Raw genomic sequence first — 21,914 nt, 5'->3', positions numbered from 1 at the left:
TGAGTAAAATTGAAAAGCCATATCTTGAAAAGGGTAGGGTTTTCAATAATAATGTGTAGTTTTGAATAGAGAAACCAAACTAGGAGATTTCTCACTAGAAACTATGATTTTTTCATAAACAACAACCCCCCACCTGCTTCCTTGATTTATAATTGTAAGGTTTTAAGGGTATCCCGATGATCCACTCTTCGAAGAACTCTCACTCCCAACGCAGACATCATGAAGTTGGCTAATATTAACTAGATGTAGGCTTTCTTGACCAAATTCGAAGACCTTTCCTTCAAGCAATGGTACCACATCCATGCTCTCTTGAAGATTGCCAAGCCTTATCCCCCAAACGAGGAAATATCATAGCACACAATAGGATATATATAAGAAAGAGGCCTACCCAAGTAGAAATTTGTGGAGACAATCAAGGGATAAAAGCTCGATTGCTAGATTTTCTATTTGTCCCTTTGACCAGTCCTTTGACTGGCATCCTGAGTCCTACAACAATAGAAATTTTTTCTCTTTTGTATATCTTGAGTCATGAATTTTGACAATAGTACTGTTATTGTATATGTACCATTGGTTGTCTTGAGACTATGGGATATTATTGTTCCTCCATTGATTATCCTTGAGATTTGGTCACTATCATTTTTTTCTCTGTTGAAACTTTTATATTGTTTTATCTAGCAATACACATTTGAGTATTTCCTTCATCGAGTATCTTGGTATCTGTTTTCATTGCTTTAACTATGTCAAACTTTGTACACCACAGATGCTAACTATAGAGAAGGATGTCAATGTACAAAGTTTGACTAGATTGGACGCTCATTGTAGAGAAGGATGTTGGTGTCCACCTATGTCCATTGTTGGGACTGACACTAGCTCTAAGGCACTAGCCGAGCATCTACTACAACTCACCTAGAACTGCCCCACACAGCCTCGTGGCGATGAGCATCTAAGAACTTTGTGTTTGTATGATTTTTTAGTCCAATGAATAATTCTTTCCCACACTCCTCAGAGGGAGTCCCTAAAGATCTTGGTGTTATACACCATGTAGCACACATCTAGGTAGCACCCCTCGATTGCTGACCACGGCTCCACTATGGCTCTCCTACACCTCAGGGATTGGCCCAAAGATGCATTGTGAACATAGAACGCATTTGAAACAAAATCCACTCATTCAATTGATCGATTTGGGAGATAATGAATAATCCTCTTTGAACAAACCCCAAGGAACTATAGAATGGCCCCCAAGCAAAGATTGCCTCATGTTGATGGAAATCCCACAAACACCAACAGAGTTACCGGTTAAGGTGGTATGATAAATAACAACTTGAGTTCAGGTGTAGATAATACATCCTTGAATAACCAAGTGCTATTGATAATCTTTCCTAAGTAGCAAACAGTAGATAAAGGAAAAAGATTCAATTTACGAAAGACCATACATCCTTGCATTGAAGTGATCTTACATTGAAATGATCATGTTTTATTGCATAGAATTGAATAAATTCATACATGATATTAGAGTTATTTTTGTAGAAGTGCTACCTATAATTCATAGGTCATTCACACTCATAAAATCATACAACTAGCAAAGCTTGTATAAATCTACACATGAAGAGTAGGTATATGTGTTAAGTAACTCATAGGAAGATATAAATATCTTCGTCTTTGACTCTCATAAAGTTGCACTTTTAGGTGTACCTTTTGGTTGTAACATGCATCTTTACAAAAATTCTAGAATTGATTTATTGTAAGGGATGGCATCTCAAGCTGTGTTTAGAAGAGATAGCTTGCATCTTCATATTAAGCATGAAGGAATGCACATTACATGGAAATCATTTGCTATCAAGGGTGTAAAATCTTACATCCTGATTCTCTTGATATCATAGATATAATTTTGATTCGCATAGGATGTGGTCTTCATCGTAATTTGTACTAAAGCTAGCTTGTTAGAGGAAAATTTGTTAGGCCATGCTTTCGATGGTAACAAACTAAGAATTCAACCACAAGATAGATAAAAAAGCATTACAATGGAAGCTGGAGGGGAATTAAAATTCATAAAAAACTCTCAAGAGGATGGAGCCACCCTCAAACGTGCCGAAAACCCAACCCAGTAGCTATGGAACTTAGGAAAATTTTACCATCCAATAATTAATGGGTGATGCTAATTGGATGTAAGACCAAATGCATAAATTCTCATTCTTATTGCATAAGAATGAGGGATGAAACAAGAGTATTCCCTACCCCCATAGTGGGGCATTGTAGTTGACATCAAGCCAAGAAAAATCCAAAGGTTGAATACTAAGTGTCCAAAAATGGAACTCCACCTTAGTAGGTGTTTTGAGCACTCACCCATATTATTGTATATTCATGTAGTTTTAGAAGCACTGTCTGTGAAAGGATTGCTTGACCAAAGCTCTCATAAGAATCTAGTATAATGAATCAGGTTGAATTCCTAGAGGGGTGCACCAAGCCGCCCCCAGCTAGCTTCCAGCCCTATCCAAGGGGTTCTAAATAACCGTGACAGGAATGTGGACCGAACTCCCTATGAGAGGTCTCTTCATGGATTATTTTGATCGTAGCATGACGCTTGGATGCCGGGGGGCTTTGGCTGTAAATCCCCTGCCTCTGGGTCCTACTCAAATGGTCTACGTGAGTCGAGATGGATTTTCGAGGCCCTGTTACTAGTGCAAGGGCAGAAACTTGGAGAAAAATAAGACGCATCCTCACAGATTGCAAGAATCATCCTATGGATGGGATTTGTATCTCAGTTAAAATTTTAATATAAAGTTTACTTTCAAGAAATTTGTTTGAACTGTTTCGTGTCAATGCATAAAATTACGAAAAGGTGGATAACGGGTTAATTAAGGAATCTGCTTGTATCTGTTACCACTAATGTGTCCTTAGGTAAGTAGAAAACTAAAGCTATCAAGAAAAGCGGGTGGATGGAGCCCCCGACGGGTTTGTCCTACAGCAAAGTGGTCCTAGAGAACTGGGAGGCTTCTCAACTTTCAAATCATGATGACGTATTGACCTTAGATAATATAGGCTAGAACACTAGCTCGCTTCTATTTAGGGGACCGGAATGAGACTTTGCCCTATGGGTAGAGAGGTCGAGCGATGCATCCCTCATGTTTCCCATTCTCCTTGAACCAAGTGCAATATGTGTCCGCTTCGGTTCAGGTTCTTTGCACAAAGGGGATTGTCTGAAGATGTTTGAAGACTGATGCTAGAAGGATGTGGAATGACTTGACCATTAGAAACACAGTAAGATTCAGGTCGATCCTAACAAGGTTGACCGATATATTTTGATGCGGACTAGACTCGGGAGTCGCTAACTGACAAATCCTATGACATTCTGTGGGAGTGCCATACAACATATTTTAGATCAGAACTACTAAAACATGTCAAGGTCCAAACACGTTACAGTTGGTGTCAAAGAGAATCGACAAATAACACAATCAAGTTAAGAATAAATTAGGAAGAGTAAAGTGATATTGTCAAAGATGCAGATCTAGAGCATGGCAGGGAGCTATGGTGGATGAAAGAAGAAGAATGAATTCATGATGACAGAGACACTGGACTTGACTATTACACAAGTGAATTAGGTTCCAAGATTGAAGCTTGGACTCATAAACACAATCTTGTGTATAGAATGACAATGACAAAACACTAACTGAAAAGAGAAAGCATTATGCTATTGCATTCATCATATATCAAAAAGTGGTAATCAAGTACAATACTTTATATTTGTTGGATGGTAGCAGTTTTTCCTTTTTGTCCATATGGGATTTAGTCTGCCTGCATGCCCTAAGCCTAGAACTGCCTCATACAAAGAGGCTATAGTAGGTTTGATTACAAAAATCTCAACAGATATTGTCACTAGAAAACATTTTTCTTTTACTCACTTCTCGATTATTGTTGCTTTCGGACCTACGAGGTATGGAGCAAGTTCCTCATATTTCATATCATGTTTAGGACGGCTATGAATTCTTCAAGTTATCGTAGAAGAACTAACATGATGGGGATCCTGGATCACCTCTACAATCCTTCACCAATGTATGGAGAAAGGTGTTGGACTTGGAGTGCAAGTTACTGCTACATAGATGCCAGTCAGCTTGCCTATCTTCAAAACAATATGAAGAGGCTAAAATGGTTGGAGGACTTGAAGACTATCAAGTTATTCATCTTCCGTGAGGCTCGTGTAAACTCGATCCTTCCATTGGGTGTCGACAAGTAGAACATACTTGTTACATCTATAAGAAGGTAGTCAAAGTTTTGCCAGTAGATAGAATTAAAGTAATGAGGTGATACGAACATCATGGCTATAAAAAACAAGGATTGCCTGAATTTACCATGACTTAACTGTCAAGAATCGCGTGGTGGGGGGACTTGCTCAAGATGCTGCGCCGAACACACACAAAATGCACAAGGAGAAGCTCACTCAAGAGACAAGAATAGAGATGGAGGCAAAAACGTTTTCTTGCTGATTTCTTCTTCTTCTTCCACCCCCTTTACAATGTACTCAAAGTATAGATAAGATACAACATAAAAGGAAAGTGGCCTACTAAGTCAAACAATGCATAACCGACTACACTAGTCGACTGGCGCTATAACTATGCCAGCTGTAAATAGGTGTAACAACCTGAATATAATAAGGAATGAGTCAGTGGCCATGTGAGAGTCATAATGACCACCGACGTGCTAAGTGTAGACGTGTGGACCCATCTAACCAGGCAGTCCATCATCAATGTCCGCATGTGTTGATCTTGTCATCTCAATACTCCCCCTCAAGCTCAACTGCATCTCTGCAATTCCAAGTAAGCTTCGAAACTTTTGAAGCTTCTCTGTACCCAATGCCTTCGTGAAGATGTCAGCTATCTGAACCTGTGTGCTAACATACACCAAGTCAATCTCACCTGCTAGTACCTTCTCTCTCACAAAGTGGTAGTGTACCTCAATATGTTTTGTCCTGGCATGGAACACAGGGTCCCTAGCCAACTGTATACTGCTCATGTTGTCACAATAAATGACAACTAGACCTTCCACTTGCACATCCAAATTAGCCAATAACTTTTGCAGCCATACTACCTCACATGTTGCAACAACAACACCTCTATACTCAGCCTCTGTACTCGACAAAGCAACTGTGGATTGCTTTTTGCTGCTCCAAGCAACTGCTGCACTACCAAGAGAGAACATGTATCCGCTGGTAGATCTTCTATCAGACATACTACCAGCCCAATCTGCATCTGTGTATCCAAACACCTGTACATCTATACCTACCTCATAGAAAAGTCCATAATGTAATGTGGACTTCACATATCTCAATATGCGTCTGACTGCATCCAAGTGTGGCTTTCTAGGTACTTGCATAAACTGACTCACAAGACCAACAGCGTAGCTCAAGTCTGTCCTTGTAATGGTCATGTAGATCAAACTCCCCACTATCCTCTTGAACATAGTAGGGTCTTCTATCTCATCCCCAACATCAGCACTCAACTTTACATTCTGCTCCAACGGAATTGAAAGTGGTTTGCATGCTGTCATACCATACTTGGACAACATATCCAAGCCATACTGTCTTTGGGACAACCATATACCATCATCACATCTGATCACCTCAATGCCAAGGAAGTATCTTAGCTCACCTAAATCCTTCATCTCAAACTTCTTCTTCAAAGAATCCTTGACTTCAGCAATCCCACTATCACTATCACTTGTAATAATCAAGTCATCCACATAGATGACTATGATGACCAAACCTGCATCTCCCTTTCTCACATAAAGTGAGTGATCAGCATCAGAAACATAAAATCCAATATTGACAAGATACTCTCTGATCTTATCAGACCATGCTCTAGGTGCTTGCTTGAGCCCATAGAGTGCCTTCTTCAACCTGCACACATACGTGGGATGCTATAAATCTTCATAACCTGCTGTGCTGATCCATATACACTTCTTCCTGCAAATCACCATGCAAGAAGGCATTCTTCACATCCATTTGCTGCAACCTCCAACCTTTGGCTGCTACCAAAGCAATCACACATCTGACAGTTGCCATCCTAGCAACTAGACTGAAGGTTTCATCATAATCTATGCCATATGTCTAGGCATAGCCTTTTGCAACTAGCCTAGCTTTGTACCTACTAATAGAACCATCTGCATTGTGCTTAATCTTATAAACCCACTTACATCCAATAGCTTTCTTGCCCTTCGGCAATGATACTAGATCCCAAGTCTTATTGGCCTCTAATGCAGCCATCTCCTCATCCATTGCTGCATCCCAATGAGTATGACCAACAACCTCCTCAAAACATGTTGGCTCAACATCCTCAACTAGTTTCACCATATAAGCATAATGGTGAGTTGCATAACCTTCAAAACCAAATCTTTTAATAGGGTATCTCACCCTGCTAGACCTGCGTACCACTGGATCACTCAATGGAGTCTTTGCATTAACGCGTGCTCTCTGCACACCTGGAGTCCTCACTGAAGGAATGCCAAGCTCATCATCCAAGCTCTCTGAGCCACTAGAGTCTCCATCAAGAACTGCATCAATGCCTTCTGACACTTTACTCTTTCCTTTGTCTTTACCCGTAGTGCTACTAGATGCACCCGAAGATGTAGAGGTACTCCTTAGTCTCCCAGACCAAGGACTACCAGATGATGTCTCTGGTCCACTAAGAGTTCGTGATTCTTGCTTTTCAGCCTGCACATGAGTGTCATGATCATCATCATCATCCAATGCATCACCACTAGATGCATACCAACTGCTCATTTCATCAAAGATGACATCTCTGCTCACTCTGAACTTACATGTGACAAGGTTATAACATTATAACAGCGATACCCTTTTTGCTCTAAAGAGTATCCAATAAAGATACACTTTTTAGCCTTTGGATCAAGTTTCTTCCGCAACTCATCTGGCACATGAACATACGCAATGCAGCCAAACACTTTCAAGTGTGAAACATCAGGCTTCTTACCTGTAAAACGTTCTTCGGGGGTCATACCATGAACTGCAGCTGTGGGGGTTCTGTTCATAATATAAATAATAGTATGAACACCCTCAGACCAAAAATGCTTAGGCATATTCTTTTCAGCCATCAAGGCACGTGCAACTTCTGCAATATGCCTGTTTTTCCTTTCTGCAATCCCATTTTGCTGTGGGGTATACATGTATGTAAACTGTTTCTTTATCCCATGAGACCTCAGAAAATCACTGAACTCATTCGAGACGTACTCTCCCCCTCCATCTGACCTCAAGCACTTTACTTTCAAGCCTATTTCTCTTTCAACTGCTGCCTTGAAAGTTCTAAAGTGCTCAAAAGCTTCACTCTTTTCCTTTATAAAATATACCCACAGCTTTCTAGAACAATCATCAATGAATGTGACAAAGTATGAACTGCCTCCAAGAGATACATTTTGTGTAGGCCCCCAAATGTCTGTATGCACAACATCAAGAATATTTCTACTTACATCTCTATCATGTGAAAAGGGTTGTCTTGCCTGCTTACCAAACTGACATGCTTCACATACCTTATGAAATTCTGCAACTCTAAATGTAGGCAACCCTGTAACCAACCCTTTGGACTGCATTAATTTCAGCCTTTGTACATTTGCATGTCCAATGCGTTTGTGCCAAATTTCAATATCTGCAACAACTCCTTTTCCTTAGCATACATAGCAGCATTCATAGAAGGAATTTCGGCATCCAGAGTAAACATGCGTCCAACTCTACTTCCCTTTGCTACCAACCTACACTTGTCATTGAAGTCTTCTACAAAGCAGCCCTTTGCATTAAATCTGACTTGCAGCCCTTGCTCTACCATTTGACCGACTGACACCAAGTTCTTTGTAATAGATGGCACATGTAATATATCTAAAAGACTCTTTGTCTTACCATCATGCAAGGACAAGGGAACTTTTCCAATGTGTGAAATTGGGTGGCATGAAACATCACCCGTCTGCACATAACCTGCATTCTGCAAATCCTGCATCTCTCCAAACCATTCTGCATGGCTAGTCATATGATTGGATGCACCTGAATCAACATACCAGACATCATCATGTGTTCCCTTTCCTGTAACAGCATTCAACATATGCTGCATAACAAACAAATGTTCATTTTTGTCTTCATTCTGTCGTGAAGATGATGCATAGTTTCCTTGCTGCAACTTACCACTCCGAATATCATCTTTCTTAGCATAACATTGGGCTGCAATATGACCTGTTTTGCCACAGTAGTGACACACAATACCAGAGTTGTTAGAACCTATGTTCTGCCATCCACCTCTTCCTCTAAAGCTCCCCCTGCCTCTAAAGTTACCACGACCTCCTGAAACCTGCATATCGCCAAATTGCTGATTCAATCTGTTTTGCTGATTGTCACTACCACGTCTTGTACCATGGCCTCTTGAAGAGAACCTGCCACGTCCCCTTCCTGAACTAGAGTAGAAAGCTTGGACCTGTTCACCACTTCTTTCAGATGTCTCACTCTGCATGTTGATCTCTTCAATGATCATAAGGGAGACCAACTCATCGAAATCTGGAAATGGCTTTCTGACATATACGGAAGTTACAAAAGACTTCCAAGCCTTTTCATTGTTAAGTCCACCCAAGGTAGACGACACCAAATCATCATCATCGGGCATTGCATCAATCGCTGCCAATGCATCTGCAATGCTTCTTACCTTCAGTGCATACTCATTGATAGACATCTTCCCTTTCTTTAATTTATTCAACTCTTGCTTGAGTTGAATCTTTCATGCCTTTGTATTTACAGAAAACATACTTTCAAGTATGGTCCAAGCTGCATATGAATTCTCTGCATTTCTGATATGTCCCAGCATATTATTGTCAATTACTGCTGACAGCCAATACATGACCTTCTTGTCTTTTGCATTCCATTCCTTCCGTGCCTTTGTCTCTTCTGCCGTTGGAGGATCACTCACCTCCGGCTCCTTTTCTTCACCTGAAACAAACTCGTAGAGGCCTTTTCTAATAAGGAAGTTCGTGACATGGAACTTCCATGAAGGGTAGTTGTTCTTGTCGAGCTTCTCAATGATGGGGCTTCCACTGTTCTCTACCATTATCACAAAATTAATACCAACAGCAAGCAAATCTTCTGCAACCCTCGACCTGTAGTGCACAGCAATACACCAGACAGCCTTTTTCACTGTCTGCTCAACAATACATGCAATCTGCAACCTGTTTGTAGATAAACCTTGTGTTTACTCATTGCTAAATACCTTTGAACTTACAGATCTGAAATCTGTAACCTGTGCACCCACTTTCGGTCAATACAGTTGAAGTCACAGTGTACCCTGAAACTGCTGTCCGTAACCTTGCGGCTCTAAAACGGGCCCTGAAATGGCCTCAAATGCAATCTGAGATTTTTGCTCTGCCCTGCTTCCGGTGCCTCCACAAGCACTATCCAAGAGAAAGAGTGGAAGGATGGGAGAGCTTCTTACCCGTGGCTTGCTTGCTCGAACCTTGCTTCTTCTCCTTTGCTTCAGCCTTCGAATTCAGCCTCTCTCAGTGGTGCGGCTTTGATACCATGTCAAGAATCACGTGGTGGGGGAACTTGCTCAGGATGTTGCGCCGAACACACACAAAATGCACAAGGAGAAGCTCACTCAAGAGACAAGAAGAGAGATGGAGGCGAAAACGTTTTCTTGCTGATTTCTTCTTCTTCTTCCACCCCCTTTACAATGTACTCAAAGTATAGATAAGATACAACATAAAAAGAAAGTGGCCTACTAAGTCAAACAATGCATAACCGACTACACTAGTCGACTGGCGCTATAACTATGCCACCTGTAAATAAGTGTAACAACCTAAATATAATAAGTAATGAGTCAGTGGCCATGTGAGAGTCATAATGACCACCGACCTGCTAAGTGTAGACGTGTGGATCCATCTAACCAGGCGGTCCATCATCAATGTCCGCATGTGTTGAGCTTGTCATCTCAACATTACCGCTTCCTGAGAATCCATTCCCCAAACCCATATTACTATTTTATCCATGTAGCTGAATCTAATAAGGAATTATTAACCTGGCATTGATGTATCTCTTGAAAGAAAAATCATCGCAGCCTATCTCTATCTATCCCCAAATAATTGTACTTGAGGCTTATTCTTGTTTATGGATAAATGAGAATTTTATGATTATCTAACTTGTTGCACAGTATTGATGAAAAATAATATGCCCATTGAGACAAGTTGTGAAGATATGTACAAATGCAATCTTAATGCGAAAGTTTAAATTGAACCAGATACAACCCCAAATGCAGAATTAGAACCATGTTCCCCACTGAGCGCCGACAGAGGCACAAGAGAAGAAGTTTCTTATCAAACAAATTAAACCACCAAAATTTGATGGGAAAGGAAAGACTATTGAAGATGGTGCTAAAATATGGATTGGATCCATAGAGGATTACTTCAGTGCAGCAAGAACAACACCTCCAAACTAGGCTATGATTGCCAATCTCAAACTCATAGGCAAAGCTAGGCTCTGGTGGAAGCACTAGTGTAAAGATCAAGCAGTCGGAAAGCATGGTAACTTGGGATAAGCTAAATGAAGTGGTGTAGGGAAGGTACATGCCACCTGCATACATAACTCAGAAGATGAATGAGTTCTTTAAGTTGAAGCAGTTGGGTCTGTCTTTGGAGGCATACTACTCAAAATTTGTCTCCTTGTTAAAATACGCCTTGACAATGAGTATTTCCGAACAAATCTCTAAGTTTTGTGATGGGATGAATCCACCAATGAACACTCGATTGGAATCAATACGTCCCTCGGATTTACAAGATGCATTGATAAGAGCGGGACCCATTGTCTAAGAAGTCTAGCCAAAATCTAGGAATAATAGACCTTGGTTTCACAAATACCAGGATCTAGGGACGTCGAAAGCTCAATTTAAAAGGGTGTAAGGACAAAATCAAGGCCAATGGAAGAAGGCGAAGGTAAATGCAGTTACTGACTTTGTTCCCACACAAAGAAACAACTAGAATCTGTGATGTTTTTACGTTAAGGACCCTAGGCACTTCAAAAGAGAGTGTCCCAAACTTCGCAAAGATTGTAGTCAATGAAAATTTAGTGGGCGAGCCAAAGCTACTCGTGGACGTGGTTGAGCAACAATGGAAAGGGCAAAAAATTCCAATGTAACCATTAAGAAAATTGACAACACCTAGAAACAATGCCTACATTGCAAATTTTTAAAGCAAAATTGTACACAATTGGCACATTGTTACCAACTTTTTACATCAATTTAATCCAGATGCAATCGAGATTTCATCTTTGGAGGACGTGTCTCTGCAGTCTGGTAAGTGGAAAATCCTAGTTCAAAGGAGTTTTGTGCTAAGGGTGGACTTACGAAAATACCAGGTAGAATTTGATAGTTTTATCTAATCAGAAGGGATTAGAATTTTGGCTTGGAGGATCATTTGACCTTTCTTCCTATAAAGAATATATTAACAAATCCAAATGAGTTGTTTTTGGAAGGTTATAGATGGTAGAGTGTATAGTCGAGTATGACTTGGAAAAAGCAAAAGACATGAATTCGATAGCACACATTGGACAAGTGGTCTTGGTCGTTGATGATGATCATAGATAGGAGTGGTAGAACTTGCACATTTTTCACAGCATCATATATAAGATAGACATTGGGATATGGTAGGGAGAGAGTTGTATTTCTAGGATGATCACATTAAAGGAGGGAAGGGACAAGTCAAAAAAAGAGAGAAAAAGAACAAAGTCAATGCTAGTGTGGACAAGGAGAGTCACTACTCTACAATGCCAAGTATATGAGGCATCTTCTCGTAAGTGGAGTTAATGACATGGATATAACAATTAATGGACCATGAGCATTTGAGTTAATGGGACAATATACTAATTGGTTACTTATCCATGAAGAAATAAATGCAAATCAATATTGAGTTGTAGTGGTCATCCATGCACTTGCCACCGATTCAATGTGCAACTTAGAGATTGGAATATGGAGAATAAGCGTCACTTGCATTATTATTTATAAATGTATTTACAACAAAAACATGCAATAAAAAGATCAGTTGTTGATCGAAGAGGATTAGGAAGGGGAGAGGAAGCCCAAAGGGTGCCAATTGGAGAAGAGGAAGGGGAGGAGTTAGTGGGAAGTTGGAGAGAGTGGGAAGTTGAAGAGTCATGAGAAAAGAAGGGGGCGCCATTATATAAGGGGGAAAGAGAACAAAAAAGGGAGAGAATGATGAAGGAGGGCGCCATATTCAATGCCATGATGCCATCAATTGGAGAAGGAAAGAGAGTGAAGAGGCTTTCAAGCCATCCACGCAAGAAGATTTGAAAAACAATTGCAGTAGAAGAAGAGCAAGAAGAGAGAATTGAAGCCCATGCATCTCCCATAGCCATCGCCATGATCTTCTCCTTCTACCTCTTAAATATTTCTTTGGTTTGGAATTTTTATAAAATGACTTTGAACCTCAATTTCAACTTTGGATAGTTTTTAAAATTTATGTAGGTCTGATTTTATATTTTAAAAATAAAAAACACTTTAAAAATGCTTTAAAATGGCTAAAAATGGTATAGATAATATTTTATAAAATATTTGGTTAAACAATTATGAGAGATGATGTTTTTTTTATGAAGTATATATTTTTGAAAGTATTTTTAATTTTTTTAAGAATTTGTGGAAGATATTTATTATATCTTTAAAATAAAAATAGCTATTTTGGATAAAAATTACAATATTTATTGATAAAAAACATGTTTTTCATTTTAAAAATTTTAGGATCTTCTATAGAAAACTTAAGAATATAGTTTTGGATGTTTTATGAAATGTTATTGGGATTAGAGAAAAATAAAATTTATTCAATGTTATTACTTTGAACATTATTAATATTAAATATGATGTGTCTGACTTTATGCAAATTAAAAGTGTTGACGAGGTATTAAGTTATACCAGTATGGGACAAGGAGAATATTTTTAAAATATAATTAGAATTTATGGGTTTGAGGAATGTTAGTCGATTTGATAATGAAAGGAATTAGATAGGACTATTGGATTTATGCTTTGAAACTTACTCCCTAGTTTTAGTATTTAAGTGTCGAGTATAGAGATAGAGACGAAGTGCGAGAATATGCAAACTTATTGAGTTTTCGATATTAGATTAGTTGGACTACTATGAACGAGTGTCGTAACTATTAAGGAAGGCTAAGATAAATCATATAAATTAGTTATCAATATCACCTATTCGGTGCAACAACTCCTAGGAGTTGGCTTGACAACCTGGTTAAAAGTGGCTTGGTCTTTGCCTAGTCAAAAATCAATAAAGAAGAAGACCCGTTCATGGAAGCTCAGATTGAGAGGGCATCAGTTCATGCCACTCTCCATAAAAAGGGGCTGAATCGCCAGTTTTTGGTGATCCAAACTCCATCAGATTACCAAGGTAAGAAATTCAAAACCCTGATTGGCTGTGGTAGTACTCATTATTTCATTTACTAGCTTGTGCAAGAAGGTTAGGAATAGCAACTCTAGCTACAGCTACTTTGCTTGTTGAATTAGCAAATGGGTGAGACATTACTTGCACTAGACAAACTGCTAAGGTGGAATTTCTATTCGAAAAAGAGCCCACACCTGTTAAGTTCAGGGTAAAGAATTTAGGGGTCCATGAGTGCCTACTCGGGATGGATTGGCTAGTCCCCAACAATGCTCACATCCATTGTGGAAAGGGCCAAGTTTCCTTTTGGAATCCTAAACGAGAGTTAGTTATAACTCAAGGAGAAGTTGAAGATCTAGCTAGCCAAGGCAACACGAAAGCTCAAGGGATAATGAAAGAATTACCTATCTATTTGATCAAGCTAAACAACCCGGAACAGATAGAGGACTCCAATGAAGAATTGCCATGGTTAAAAGAATACAAGGATGTATTCGTGGAAGAATTGACAAAATTACCACTGCCTAGGGAAGCTAACCATGAGATTAACCTGACGCCACGTGCTACACCAGTTGCAAAAAGGCCCTACAAGATGTCCATTCTTGAGGTTATTGAGTTAAAAGAACAACTCAAAAGCTATTGGACCAAGGGTACATATGCCCTAGTAGTTCTTCCTAGGGGGCTCCAACCTTGTTCCAGAAGAAGAAGGATGGTACACTTTGCCTTTGCATCGATTATAGAGGCTTGAACCAAGTAACCATCAAGAATAAATATCCTATCCCAAGGATAGACGAGTTACTTGATCGATTGCAGGGAGCAAAAATATTCTTCAATCTTGATTTGAGGTTAGGGTACTACCAGATCCATCTCAAGGATGAGGATATTCCTAAGATGGCATTCAATACCAGATATGGTCATTTTGAATTCACAATAATGTCCTTTGGATTGATTAATGCCCTTGCCACATTTAATAAGCTATTGCAGGACATTTTTAGACCATATCTTGATGATTTTTTACTTGTCTTCTTTGATGACACCTTGGTTTATTTCAAGGAACCCCAAGTTCACATCGTCCTTGAGACCATGAGGGCACACAGGCTCTATGCTAAGAAGAAAAAGTGCACCTTCCTCAAGAGTCACATCGAATATCTTGGGTTTATTGTGTCAGAAGAGGGAATCTCCGTAGACCCTACAAAGGTTAAGGATGTCCAAGAGTGGCCTCCACCAACCACTCTCAAAGAAGTGCATAGTTTTCTTGGCCTAATAGGATGGTACATGATCTTCATTAAGGACTATGCCTTAATTGCAGCACCCCTCACAAATCTACAAAAAAAGCAAGTTGCCATAGTGTGGACGCCCACCAAACAATCAAGTTTTGATCAACTCAATCATAGCTTAGTAACAGCACCAATTCTGAAACTCCCTGACTTGAGCAAGGAATTCAAAGTTGTCATGGATGCTAGCTCACTTGCACTAGGCTATGTACTAATGCAAGAAGGTCAGCTTATAGTATATTCTTCAAGGAATTTAAAAAACCATGAAAAGAATTATGCTACTCACGACCTAGAGTTGCAAGTAGTTATTCATGCTCTCAAACTTTGGCAACACTATTTGCTTGGCAACAAGTTCTCCTTGGTCACAGACCACAAGAGCCTCAAATGGATCTTCACCCAAGCTAACCTCAATATGAGGCAACATCATTGGATTGATGTTTTGCAACAATATGACTTTGAGAGCAAGTATAGACCTGGTAAGGAGAATGTGGTCACTGATGCCTTAAGTCACAAGGCATTTGTCAATTCTCTTATTATGGAGAAACCTTCAATGATGGAATCATTAGTGACTATGGCATCAATGCCTAGTAACCCTATCCTTGAATTAGCTAAGGAGGAAGCTAGCCATGACCTAGAATATTTGAAGATGATAAAGGAGATTTCAAAAAATGACCAAAACCCCAGACTTAAGATCAAGTATCAAGATTTCTCTGTCAATGGGGGAACTTGTCTATTTTAGGACAAGATTATGCATTCCCTCAAGCGAGAAACTCAAACATAGAATACTCTAGGAAGCACATGACTCCCCCTTTTTAGACCATCCTGGATATGTTAAGACCCTCAACATGGTTAGGAAGAGCTACCATTGGGAAATACTTAAGGGAGATGTATTCAAATATGTCATGGAATGTTTGTCTTGTCAACACATTAAGGTAGAGCATGTCAAGATGCCTGGGAAGTTGCAACCTCTTGACATTCCTCAAATGAAGTGGGAATTTACCAGCATGGACTTTGTTGTTGGGTTACCTTCAGTTCAAGGAAGATACAATTCAATTATGGTTATAGTAGATATGCTCACCAAGGTTGCACATCTAATTTGAGTCAAGACAAACTATAAAGCTTCAAATATTGCTAGATTGTTCATTAAGTTGATTTTCAGACTCCATGGATTGGCCAGAAGGATCATTAGTGACCATGGCTCCCTCTTCACATCTCACTTATGGAGAGGGATATTTGAGGCCATTGGGACTCAACTCTATTTTAGTACAGCTTGTCACCCTCAAACTAATGGCCAAATGGAGAGACTCAACCAAGCCATTGAAGATATTCTTAGAGCATATTGCTACCACCCATGAACCCAAGAAATAGATCCAATATCTACCATTGGTAGAGTTTGCCTATAATGCTTCTTACTAACAAAGCATTCAAATGACACCTTTCCAAGCATTGTATGGGCATGACTGCCATACTCCATTGAATTTTTCAGATCCTACCTTAAGAGTAGAGGCTTCCAAGAAAATGCTAGAGGAAATGGATGAGCAAGTCAAGGCCATCATACAAGAAATTAGAGCTGCCAAGGACAGGCAAAAAGCCTATGAAGAACTAAATAGACAAGAGCGGCTCTTCAAAGAAGGAGATATGGTTTTTATTTGTGTGCAATCCTAGAAGATCTCCTTAATATTGGGAGAGTTTAAGAAGCTAAGTCCAAGGTATTGCGGGCCCTATAGGATCCTCAAGTGCTAGGGCCCAATGCCTACAAACTCCAACTCCCCGAGAATGTAAAGGTTCACAATGTATTTCATGTTAGCCTGCTAAAGAAATAAGTATCCAATACTAGCAATGTACTCAATGATCAACAAGTTGTAATGCCGAGCCAAGGAGTCCTTCAACTCTAGCTAGAAAAAATCCTAGACATTTAGGAGAAGTGATTGAGGAGTAGAACTCTCAGAGAGTATCTCATCTAGTGAAAAGACTATCCAGAAGAAGATGCCACATGGATTGATGAGAGTACTCTCAACCAACAATACCCCCAATTCCTTTTGAGATGAGGACATCTTGATCCCTTAAGGGGGGAAGGACATAATAAACCCCCCTTGTGTGTTCCATAGGAACCCCCCTGTCGACGCCGACAACTAGCGGGAGGGAAGGGAAGTAGAAGAAGACGACAAAGACGATGAGGGAGGAGGGGCACACGTGTGCCAGCTCCCTTCCCCTCCCCCAACTCCTTCACTTGGGCTGCCCAAAACTGACTGCAGCAAGGCAACCATCTACCAGTGGAGGGTGAGGAGAGGGGCACCGCCACACCCCATATCACTCCTCCTTCCTATAAGGACCCCTCCTACAGAAAAAGGTGATACCCTTCTCCCCTTGTCAAACTAGGCAAAGAGAGAGAAAGAGAGAGAGAGAAAGTGAGAGAGAGAGAAGAAAATTCTAGAAGGTTCCAAGCCCTTCTCTTGGGAGGAGTTCGCATGCACTAATTTTGTGATGTATGTAATCAGCAAGCCATCTACCAAGGACGCACATGCAAGGAAAGGTATCTAGGATGGTCCCCAGGTGAAGATCACCTTACGCCAATGGAAATCCCACAAACATCAACGAAGTTATTGATCAAGGCCATATGACAAATAACAACTTGGGTTTGTGTGTAGATAATACATCCTTGAATAACCACGTGCTATTGATCATCTTTCCAAAGTAGCAAATAGTAGATAAAGGAAAAATATTCGATTTACAAAAGATCATGCCACCTTGCATTGAAGTGATCTTACATTGAAATGATCATGTTTTATTGCATGGAATTGAATAAATTGGTGCATGGTATTAGAGCTATTTCTGCAGAAGTGCTACATGTAATTCATAGGTCATTCACACTCATAAAATCACACAACTAGCAAACCTTGCATAAATCCACACACAAAGAGTAGATATATGTGTTAAGTAACTCATAGGAAGAGATAAAAATCTTCGTCTTTGACTCATAAAGTTGCACTCTTAGGTGTATGTGCCAATACCTTTTGGTTGAAAGATGCATCTTTAGAAAATTTCTAAAATTGATTTATTGTAAGGGATGGCATCTCAAGGCGTGTTTAGAAGAGATAACTTGCATCTCCATATTAAGCATGAAGGAACCCACATTACATGGAAATCATTTGGTCTCAAGGGTGTTAAATCTTGCATCTTGATTCTCTTGATATCATAAATATAATTTTTATTGTAATACACATAGGATGTGGTCTTCATCATAATTTTTACTAAAGCTAGCTTGTAAGAGGAAAATTTGTTAGGCCATCCTTTCAACGATAACAAACTAAGAATTCAACCATAAGATAGATCGAAAAGCATTACATTGGAAGATGGAGGGGAACTAAAATTTGTAAAGAATTCTCAAGAGGATGGAGCCACCCTCAAATGGTCCTTGTGGATTTGAGATTGGATTATTTAGATCTTGCCAAAAACCCAACCCAAGAGCTATGGAGCTTAGGAAAAATTTACCATCTTGAAATTAATGGGTGATGCTAATTGGATGTAAGACCTATTGTGTAAATTCTTATTCTTATTGCATAAGAATCAGGGATGAAACAAGGGTATTCCCTACCCCCATAGTAGGTGTTTTGAGCACTCGCCCACATTATTGTATGTGCTTGTAATTTTAGGAGCACTATTTGTAAAACGATTGCTTGACCAAAGCTCTCATAAGAATGTGGTATAATGAATCATGTAAAATTCCTGGAGGGATGAACCAAGCCACCCCTAGCTGGCCGCCAACCCTATCCAAGGGGTTCTAAATAACCATGACGAGAATGTGGACCGAACCCATCGTGAGAGGCCTCTCCATGGATTAGTTTGATTGTAGGAGGATGCTTGGATGCTAGGGGGGCTCTGGCTATAAATCCCCTGCCTTTGGGTCCTACTCAAACGTTCTACGTGACTCGATTTTGATTCTCGAGGCCATGTTACTAGTGCAAGGGTAGAAACTAAGAGGAAAATATGACACATCCTCACAGATTGCAGGAATCGTCCTATGGACGAGATTTGTATCTCAGTTAAATTTTAATATAAAGTTTACTTTCAAGAAATTTGTTTGAACTGTTTCGTATCAGTGCATTAAATTACGTAAAGGAACATATGGCTAATGGGTTATTTAAGGAAGATGTTTGTATGTGTTACCACTAATGTGCCCTTAAGTAAGTAGAAAACTAAAGCTATCAAGGGAAGCGGGTGGACGGAGCCCCCAACGGGTTCATCCTATGGCACAAGGTGGTCCCAAAGAACTGGGAGGCTTCTCAACTTTCAAATCATGATGATGTATTGACCTTAGATAATGTAGGGTAGACTACTAGCTCACATCATTTTAGGGGATTGGAATGGGACTTTTTGCCTTATGGATAGAGATGTCAAGCAATGCATCCCTCTTGTTTTCCATTTTCTTTGAACCAAGTGGGATATGAGTCCACTTCAGTTCAGATGTTGTGCGTAAACAAGATCGCCTGAAGACTGATGGTAGAAGGTTGTGGAATGACTTGACCATTAGAAACCCAGTAATATTCAAGTTGATCCTAACATGGTTGGCCGATACATTTCATTGCAGAGTAGAATCAGGAGTCACTAACCAAAGAATCCTGTGACGTTCCATGGGAGTTCCAGGTAGCATCTTTTAGATTAAGACTACTAAAACATGTCAAAGGAGGCATGGGATACTTTGTCAAAAATGTATAGCACAAATACGCAAGCCAGGAAAATGCAGCTCAAGCAAGAGTTGCCCAATGTGCAAAGAGAAAGTATGAGCATCAATGACTACCACATGAAGGTGAAGAAGATTGCAGATGCACTTGCTTCCATTGGGTCGCCAGTGGAAGATGATGATTTAGTTTCCATGGCCTTGAATGGTCTAGGAAAGGATTATGCACAGTTCCGAACATCCATTTCCGTCCGTGAAAGATTTCTTGATTTTGAGGAGTTGATTGCTCTTCTAATTTTTGAGGAGCAGAGAAATGGTAGTGCATTCTCTTCAGGAGGAACTTCAAAAGAAACTGTCTTCTACTCAAATGCTGGAAGAGGTAGAGGCAGAGGTAGAGGAGGCCGATCTGGAGGCCATGGTAGAAATCAGAATATGCAGCAAACTCAAGAAAACCATTCCTATGGAGGAGGACGTGGTAACTCTAGAGGCAGGGGGAGCCAAAGAGGACGTGGTGGATGGCAAAGGGGGCAAAATGCAAACATCAATGTTGAATGCTACTACTATGGTAAAATGGGTCATATGGCTAAAGACTGCTATAAAAAGCAAAATGACATCATGAATGGAAAATTGCAACAAGGGAATTATGCATCTTCTAGTAGACGGGTGATGACAAAAATGAGCATTTTTTTATGGTGCAGCACATGACCAATTCTGTGACAAGTGCAGAAGAAAGCAACGATGTGTGGTATGTTGACTCAGGTGCATCAAACCACATGACAGGTCATGTAGAATGGATGCAGGATACAAGGAAAATGGAAAAACCAGGATTTGTGAAGACTGGTGATGATACTGCACATCCTATTGTGCAGATTGGAAAATTTCCTTTGTCTATGCAGGATGGGAAAAATAAATACCTATCAGATGTATTTCATGTCCTGAATATCACCAAGAATCTGATTTCTGTTGGTCAAATGGTTGAGCAAGGCTTGCAAGTCAGATTTAATCCTCATAGATGCTTTGTTGAGGATATGAAAAATAAAGATCGCTTGATAGCAAAAGGAAAGAAGAAGGGTAGAATGTTTACGTTGGATGCAGACATGTCTGAATTGAGTGCAGCAATGTTTGCACATGGGACCGGTGTAGTTGTAGATATTGATAGTTGGCATAAACGCATTGGTCATGTTAATGTACAGTGACTTAAATCAATGCAGGCCCAAAATATTGTTGCAGGATTGCCTAAATTCAAGGTTGCAGAAATGCATAAGGTATGTGAAGCCTGTCAATTTGGAAAACAGGTAAGGAAACCATTTCCTAGACATGTTCAAGAGAGTAAGAAGCCATTGGAATTAATCCATTCTAATGTGTGGACTACTAAAGCTGCATCTATTGGAGGCTGACATTATTTTGTCACTTTTATTGATGACTATAGCAGAAAAGTTTGGGTTTATTTTATGAAAAAGAAAACTGAAGTTTTTGGGCATTTCAAAACTCTTAAAGCTATGGTTGAAAAAGAAACAGGCCTGCAAATAAAATGTCTAAGGTTAGATGGAGGGGGAGAGTACCTCTCAAATGAGTTTGCAAGGTTCTTACAGGAGCATGGCATAAAGCAACAATATTCATGTAGTCATACCCCACAGCAAAATGGAATTGCAGAAGGAAAAAACAGGCATATTGGAGAGGTATCTCGTGCCATGCTCAATGAAAAAGACATGCCAGATTTTTACTGGGCTGAGGCAGTTGCTACAACAGTCTATATAATGAACAGGACTCCCACTGCAGCAATACATGGCATGACTCCAGAGGAGAGGTATACTGGTAGGAAACTAGATATTTCTCATTTGAAAATTTTTGGTTGCATTGCCTATGTTCATGTGCCAGATGAGTTGAGATCCAAGTTGGATCCAAAAGCTGAGAAGTGCATCTTTATTGGTTACTCTTTGCAGCAGCAGAAAGGGTATAGATGCTATAACCCTTCTACTCGTAAGTTTACAGTGAGCAGGGATTTTTTTTTTGATGAGATGAGTAGCTGGTATAAACCAGTAAGTGTGATTGATAATGTAGATGCACAAAATGGTAATGCTGCACATAATTCACAGCAGCAGCCACAAGATATTAGTGGACCTGGAGTGTCCTCTAGTAGTGGTTCACATTCTTCGCCATGGACATGCAGATTGAGATCAAGAGAATCTTCTCAAAGCAATGCAGATAGTGGTATGCAAGTTTCACGAAAAGGAAAAGAGAAGGTAGATCAGCCCATGTTTGATGTGAATGCAGGTCACTCTTATGTGGATGGTGAATCCAGTGGCTCAGAACAGAGCATTGATGATGAGTTGGGTATTCCTTCTATTGTTACACCTGGAGTAAGGAAGACCAGGGATGTTTTGAGAGCACCTGGGAGTGAACCTACTTTGTGCAGGTCTACCAGAGCTAGGTATCCTATGGATAGGCTGAAATATGATGGATTTACAGCCATTCACTATGCCTATATGGTCAAAGTGATACAAGAACCAGAACCCACTTCTTTTGAGCAAGCCATG

Source organism: Lygodium microphyllum, chromosome 14 (assembly GCF_053477565.2).
Source record: "Lygodium microphyllum isolate KBCC chromosome 14, Lygodium_microphyllum_v1.1.10, whole genome shotgun sequence".
In the NCBI taxonomy this organism is placed as follows: Eukaryota; Viridiplantae; Streptophyta; class Polypodiopsida; order Schizaeales; family Lygodiaceae; genus Lygodium; species Lygodium microphyllum.
The sequence above is the reverse complement of the archived record's forward strand: the minus strand, read 5'-3'. Positions refer to the sequence as shown.